We start from the raw sequence: 6942 nt of genomic DNA, 5'->3' as shown, positions 1-6942 counted from the left end.
AGCCCTCGAGCCCTGAGCCCCCCCAGCCCTGAGCACCCCCAGCTCTGAGCCCTGGAGCCCTGAGCACCCCCAGCCCTGAGCACCCCCAGCTCTGAGCCCTCGAGCCCTGAGCACCCCCAGCTCGGAGCCCTGAGCCCCGCCAGCTCTGAGCCCTCGAGCCCTGAGCACCCCCCAGCCCTCGAGCCCTGAGCACCCCCAGCCCTCGAGCCCTGAGCACCCCCAGCTCTGAGCCCTCGAACCCTGAGCACCCCCAGCCCTGAGCCCTTGAGCCCCGCGTCCCCGAGCCTTCCAGCCTCCCAGCCCCAAGCCCTGAGCCCCCCAGCCCCGAGCCCTCGAGCTCTTGAGCCCCCCCCCAGCTCTGAGTCCGGAACTTAGAGGTGATAGTGTCTTGACTCCCTGAATGACGGCGATTTAAATCGTTAAAATAAGTTAAGCCTAGGGCTGTGTGGTTTCCCTTCCTCCCCTTGAGCATTTAAGGAAAGGTGGCCTCCCAGCTGGTAAGCGTTTCCGAAGCCGGAGGTTGCCTCAGGCGCAGGCGCACTGACTGGCTTTGGGATCTCAGCGCTGTTGAAGGTGCCAAGACCCGCGTGAGCCATCCTCTGCCCTCTTTTCCGCTAGCCCCCGTCCTGCCCTTGACCTGCCGGCCCGGGCTCGGTCCGCAAAGCCTGCTGTCACTCCACCTTGGATGTCTGACCGTCCTTGCTGTCTGATTCAGTTCTTCATGCAAGTCGCATCTGATCATCTCGCCCTGCCTTCAGCAAGACCGCCCGCCCGGGACGTCTCAGAACCTTCCCGGTTCCCCCACGCTGACCCTTGGCTGTAAACCCCCTTGTCCTCTTTGTATTTGGACTTGAGGCCAGTCTCCCCTATTCCAATAGCCTTGAATAAAGTCTCCCGTACCGTTTTAAGAAGTGTCAGAAAATTTTTTTTCTTGAACGTTGATCAGAGATTGCTTTCCCAGAACGTCACAGCCGCGCCTGAAGCCCAGGGCCCCGAGGCCGCTGCAGGCCCCACCTGCACAGGGACGCGGCGGGAGGTGGAGGCTCGGTGGGAGGCGCTTCCCGTGGGGTCTCCCGTCCCCCTCAAGCCCGGCGCTTGTACCTCAAAGACGACATAGGGTTTCTACAAAGGGGAAAGCCTGCCCACAGTAGTTGAGCTCTTGCTGCTGCTTTGGGGGCTTTGTCCTTGCGCTGTATTTTGTGGGCCGCGGGGTGCCGTGAGTGGTTGATCGGTCAGAGTCTTGCCCCGAGGCCTCTCATCAACGCAGGGGTGATGAGTCCCCCCAAGATGGTGTGTGAGCCTCCTCAGGCAACAGAGGACAGCGGTGTTCTTTGAGGAGGAAGAAAGCCCGCCGGAGCTCTCCGATGGACCCTGGCTCCACGGCCGGCTCAGTGCAGGTGTCAGGGCGGGACAGGAGTTCAGCCTCGCCGAGAGGGGCAGGAAGCGTCCAAGAGGCGCAGGCTGAGCGAGCTTGCTCAGGGCTTCTGGCTGTCCCGACTTGGGAGGCACGTCAGGTGACAGGAGGGTCTGCCCACGGTGTGCACAGCATGCCGCCAGCAGGCGGAAGCGGGCATCTGCAGAAGCTGGTTCTGGGGAAGGCGCAACGGGCACAGGGCCGGGCACCGCGGGCTGCGGCTGTGGGCCAGTGGCGCCTGGGAAGGCGGCTTTGCAGGTGCTGGCCCTGCGTGTCCCCACCTGGCTGAGGTGGCCCCTCCTCCTCCTCGCAGGACTCGTATGGTCCGTAAAGGGGCCAGGCCAGGTGGGGCATGAGCCACACGGACAGGCCCTGGCTCTCGGCAGCAGGGCCGCACCTCGAGGGCTCTGTGCGGGCGACGGGCATGGCGGAGGCAGGTGTGGGGCCCTGCCGGCCTGCCTGGGGCAGATCAACCCTCAGGTTCAGGGTATGTGCTTCCCCGGTACTACTCACTGGGGACCGGAAACCACTCGTCCCCGAGTCCAGTGGCCGGTTGAAGGTGCTGGTGACTCAGGTGACACTCACAGAGTGAGGAGTCTTTACCTGCGAAGTAGAAGTGTGTGGTTTGGGTGTGTCACCGTGCGTTCCCAGAACTTCCCTCCCCGGGCAGCTGCCGGCGGGACTTGACCCCAGGAGAAATTTGCACGTGCTTTGGAAGGTGGAAGACAGTAGGGAAGACCGTCCTGGGCAGAGATGGGGAGAGATGGACGGACGCAGAAGGGTGGGTTTGGGGGGCGCTGGGGTCTCCCCTAAAGTGTGCCATCTTCTTGCCGCCAGTGGCCTTTCCTGCTGCCAGCATCCGTCGCCGCTGCAAACTCACGGCGGCAGAGCTCTGCAGAGGCCACCGCTGTGCACAGACCTCTCNGGAGAACTCCTTCTTGATCCCCTTCCCGAATTCCTCCTGGACTTCTGTGTCCCTAGCCCCTTCCAGAACTGTGTAAGGATGACCTCCTGTAACACATCTCCTCTTTTGCCACACTCCTGGGGCTCCTGCTTCCGGAATGAACCCCGACACAGGCAGCCATGCCGAGGAACTTGCCTGAACCAAAACCGAAACACTGGTTTGTGTCATCGAGAAGCCAAGGGTAGTGGCTTCAAGTGTTGCTGGATCTAGGGCCTCGGTCTTTGTTGTTGGGGCCCAGGCTCTACTTCCGGCCCCCCAGCCTGCACTTGCCCGCAGCAGATGCTGTCTACCCTCTGCTTCAGACCTGCACCCTGGCTGCTTGAGTCCAGCAGCAAGAAGGTTTTTTCCAGTGACTCAGGTGCCTGTTTGGGGACTGGCCTGGCATCAGGCTATGCACCCAGAGGCCGGCTCTGCGGCGGGTGTGCAAACCCGGTTTCCAGCCTGAGCTACGTGCCTGAAGTGGATAATGAGAGTGAGTGAGGGGAGGTGCCCAGAGGGACATCAGAGAAAAAGAGAACCCGCTGCTTCAGGCTGTGGTCGCTGTGGGAAAGGGGACAGCCCGGACACACTGTGCCTTCGGTCCCCGCCGCGGTCCCTCTTTGTGTGTCCTGTGCACACTTCCTCATCCCAGGGGAAACTCCCCTCTCCCGGCAGTCACTCTGGGGCCCTGCCCACAGGATCCCCACGTGCCCCGGCTACCACAGGACAGTCCCCTTCCCTCACTTCTAGCCCAGCTGAATCCCGAGCTTCATTTCTGCCTGCACCATGTCCCAGACCCGTGTGGCTGCCCCAGGAGCGCCTGCGAGCTTCTGGAAGCCACAGCTGCAGCGTCTCCTCCTTATGGCTCCTTGGGGCCCTCGGGTTGGGGGGGGTGGGAGGGGCTTCCTGCTGCCCAGTGGCCTCCGGGGCCGGGAACCGGGAAGCATGGTCCTCTCTCTGCTGGGGTCCTGGCCCCTGTGCATTCTGGGGGATGGTGCGGCCCCAGCAGGCGTGACAGGGACCCAGGGCAGGGCCTGCTCTCCTCTCTGCAGGCTGACCACTCCGCCCTCATCCTGGGGGCTGCCCCACGGGACGTTGGGACCGAGGCGCAGAGGAAAGTTCTGGGCGTTTGGGCTGGACGGTGGCAGAGAAGAAGGTCCTGGTGGGGGAGGGAGGGGCCAGGTGTGAGCTCTGTTCTGTGATGGCAGCAGAAACTGTCACCAGCTAAGAGGTCACGCCAGGGTGGACTGTCCCCAGGCCTGCATACCTTCCTCCTGCCCGGTTTCCGTCTGGGGACTCGGCCTCCTTGTGTTTCAGCCGCTCTTCCTCAGTTCTGCCTCAGCTCTCAGCCGAAACCCTCCCAGGCACGGCCCCCGGCCTATCACCGCTGGGGTACCAAGGCAGGCCCCTGTGGCTCTGGGTGCACAGCTGGGGGGCCCCCAGGCTCCCGGGGCTCCTGGGAGAGCACAGGACTCTCTGGCCTAGAGCTGCTGGCCCGATCTCCCTGAAACTGTGGCCTCACCCGCTGGCGTCGGGGCGGCTGCCTCGCACAACGAGGAGTGCTGTTGAGGGCAACAACGCGCTGTCTGCACCCCCCTCACTGTGCCGGGCGGGGGACTCCATGCTGGGCCCACTGGTGAACGTGTCTGACCATGTGCAGCCCGGGGAATGGCTGGACTTGCCCCAGCCTCTGCCCTAGCTTCCCTTCTCTCCATCCACCCTCACCCCAGGCTCCACCATCTAACCTTTCAAACTGTATCAGTTATCAGCAGCTGTGTAACAAATGGCCCCAAACCCAACAGCTCACAACAGGAGACATTATCTCCTCGCAGTGCCTGAGGGGCGGGACTCTGGGAACCACCGGGCTGCTGGCCTGACTCGGGGCCTCTCATGAGGTCGGGCTGTGGGCCAGGGCTGCCGTCTCTGGAGACCTGAGGGGGTCTTCCAAGCTCCTTCACGAGGCTGCAGGCAGCAAGCCTCATCGTCATGGCACGGCCTCCCGGGAGAGAGTGACGAGGGATGGGTTGGTGGGGACGAACGCTGGGTTGGACCCTGCCAGGGGCCCTTGGGATGTTCCTCAGTGTCCCTGAGTCACAGACCCCTCACCAGGGAACGGGCACAAGAAGCTCTGACACATCGCATCGTGAGGCCTGCAGACGGGCGTGCGGAGCTTGGCGTGGTGCTTCGCAAGGATGCACGCTAAATGAATAAACCTCGCTGACCCCTCTGCTGGAGGGTGGCCTGGCAGGCTCCGGCACAGGGCAGGAAGGACGGGCTGCAGACACGTTCCAGATCCCCGCGGCAAACCTCACAACACGCCGGCAGAGAGAGGAGCAGCCTGCATGTGTTCATTTAAAAGTGTCTTGGGGCACCTGGCTGGCTCAGTCAGTTAAGTATCCGACTTCGGCTCAGGTCATGATCTCATGGTTCATGAGTTCGAGCCCCACATCGGGCTCTGTGCTGACAGCTCAGAGCCTGGAGCTGCTTCCGGTTCTGTCTCCCTCTCTCTCTGCCCCTCCCCTGCTCATGCTCTCTCTCTCTCTCTCTCTCTCTCCAAAATGAGTAAACATTAAAAAAAAAAGTGTCCTGAGAGGTTGTTTGGGCCTTGGGGCCCCTCCCAGCTCTGCCTCTATATCTGTTGCTTGGAAACGTGCTGCCTGTTACGCTGTCAGGCAGGCACGCGCTGTGGGGCCTCGGCCTCTGCACCATTTTGCTCCCACGTCGCTGTCACATCTCATCCATCCTTTCTGAGAAGCCGTTTCCAGAATGTAGATGATCCGTGGACCTGAGACGTGAAGAGGCGAGGGGATGATGGCATCCCCACTTCTGGTGCTCTGTCTGGACCAGGGGTCCGCAAACCGCAGCCTGTGTAAATAAAGTTTTATTGGCACACGGCCACACCCAACATGTACCCGTGGCTGATGGCTGCTTCCCGGCTGCAGGGGGCAGAGCTGAGTCGTTAAAACGGAGCCTCCGGGCCTGCGAAGCCTGAAGTATTTACTATGTGGCCCTTGTAGAAGTTTGNCCCCCCAACTGGCCGTGCTGTCTCCCCACCCCCGGACCACCCAGCACCTGTGTGTCTCTGCTCCTGCGTGTTATTCACAACCACACTGTGCCCTCTTCTTCACTGATTTTCGCTGATGGATGTTTTCTTTTTGCTGCCAGAGCTTTCTACCTGGGGCATGTTGTCCGTGAAAAAGTCCCCCGCATTTCCTTCATCTGAACTTGAGACGAGTCTCAATCAAGGGCAGGACTTGCTGTGTTTCTGCTTTACGGTCAAATGCCTTTTTATTTTTATGAGGAGGATGTTTCATAATTCCTCTTGCAATGGAGTCCTGGCAGACGGAACGTGGCCTTCTTGTGAAATGTGTGGTTTTTTCTGGAAGGGAAGGAGCCACAGCGGGGACATGAGCGCAGATGTTTGGTCAGCAGCCCATTTCATGTACTACTTCCCCTTGACTGACGTTCCCACAGAGGCCCCGGGTTGCTTGGAAGCCAAAGTCAGACCGGCCGTGCCCACCGCCGGAGCTCTGCGGCGGTTACTGTCTCATGAAATATTAATGGACCCTCCACCATAGGCTTTTCGGCAGCGGGCTGGCTCTCAGGCCAGAGGCACCCCAGGGAGGGGGCGCTGGCCCCGAGTCCAGGCACCGCTGCTAGTAAGCACCGCAGACACCGGTGCGGCTCTGCTTCCTTTGCCTGTTAATTACGGTCTGAGGCCCTGGCGGCCGCGGGCACCTGTCGCATGCCTAGGCTGCCGGACTCTGAGAACGCAGCAGTGCCAGGGGCGCCTCCTGCAGGTGAGAGCCTCGAATTCTCCCTCACGCTCAGGGCTGCCCACTCCATGGCGCCAGCTGGTCTGGAGGAAGGCTCCGGCCACCTTTGTGCCTATCCAAGGCCTTGAGAACTCCACCAGCAGAGCCCAGCGCCGGGGCTCTGACAGCAGCTGCACAGACCTCGGTGGGTGGGGTGGTGAGGCAGGCGCCCTGTGGGCCCGTGGCGCTGGGACTCGCTCCTTTGTGAAGAGGCAGGGGCAGACAAAGGCCAGGGGCCCTCCGGCGGAGGGTGTCCTGGGCAGGAATCTGGACGCTAGGTGGGCACACTCAGGGGGGGAGATGAGGAGGTGGTCAGTGAGCCAGCAGAGGTGCAGGGCCCAGGAGCGGGCGGGGGGCATCGTGCGCTGGTGTCTGGGGAGGAGAGGGCAGTGGCCCTTGTGAGGTGAGGGCCTGGTGTGGGGGTGGTTTGGACCTTTAGGAAAGCTGTGATCAGCTGCTGGGGGGGGAGGGGGAGTCAGAATCCTCACCCTTCTTCCAGCCAGGAGGACTGAGAAGGGGCAGTCCGACCAGGGTGGAGTTTAGGCATCTATAGGGCCCGGTGGCCGGCACCTGCCACGTGGGTGCTGTGAGGCTAGATCTTTCCTGCCCCCTTGGGCCCTGCCTTACGGGGAGGGGTCTCCTGTTTTCGGGACTCCAGGAAGGCGGGGGTGACATAGCTGCAGGAGTCTTGTCGGAGGAGCGTCCTGAGGTCTGCAGGGGGGGTGGGCGCCAGTTCCCAGCCCCCTGGGTCTCCTGCCCCGCCCACCAGC

General features: G+C 62.2%; 1 protein-coding gene across 3 annotated transcripts in view; it reads left to right on the top strand.

Moving 5' to 3' along the window:
• Positions 1 to 5877: 5877 nt before the first annotated feature.
• The window catches only part of TRPM2 (transient receptor potential cation channel subfamily M member 2), a 54093-nt gene continuing 53028 nt past the window's right edge, over positions 5878 to 6942 (top strand). For all 3 annotated transcript variants that reach the window (XM_077755416.1, XM_077755417.1, XM_077755418.1), the window contains exon 1: positions 5878 to 6157. The gene's annotated coding sequence lies outside the window, so the exon portion shown is untranslated. The remainder of the gene's footprint in view (positions 6158 to 6942) is intronic.

The sequence above is a fragment of the Crocuta crocuta genome, unplaced genomic scaffold (assembly GCF_008692635.1).
Source record: "Crocuta crocuta isolate KB4526 unplaced genomic scaffold, BGI_CrCroc_1.0 scaffold675, whole genome shotgun sequence".
Classification (NCBI taxonomy): Eukaryota; Metazoa; Chordata; class Mammalia; order Carnivora; family Hyaenidae; genus Crocuta; species Crocuta crocuta.
The sequence above is the reverse complement of the archived record's forward strand: the minus strand, read 5'-3'. Positions and strand labels throughout refer to the sequence as shown.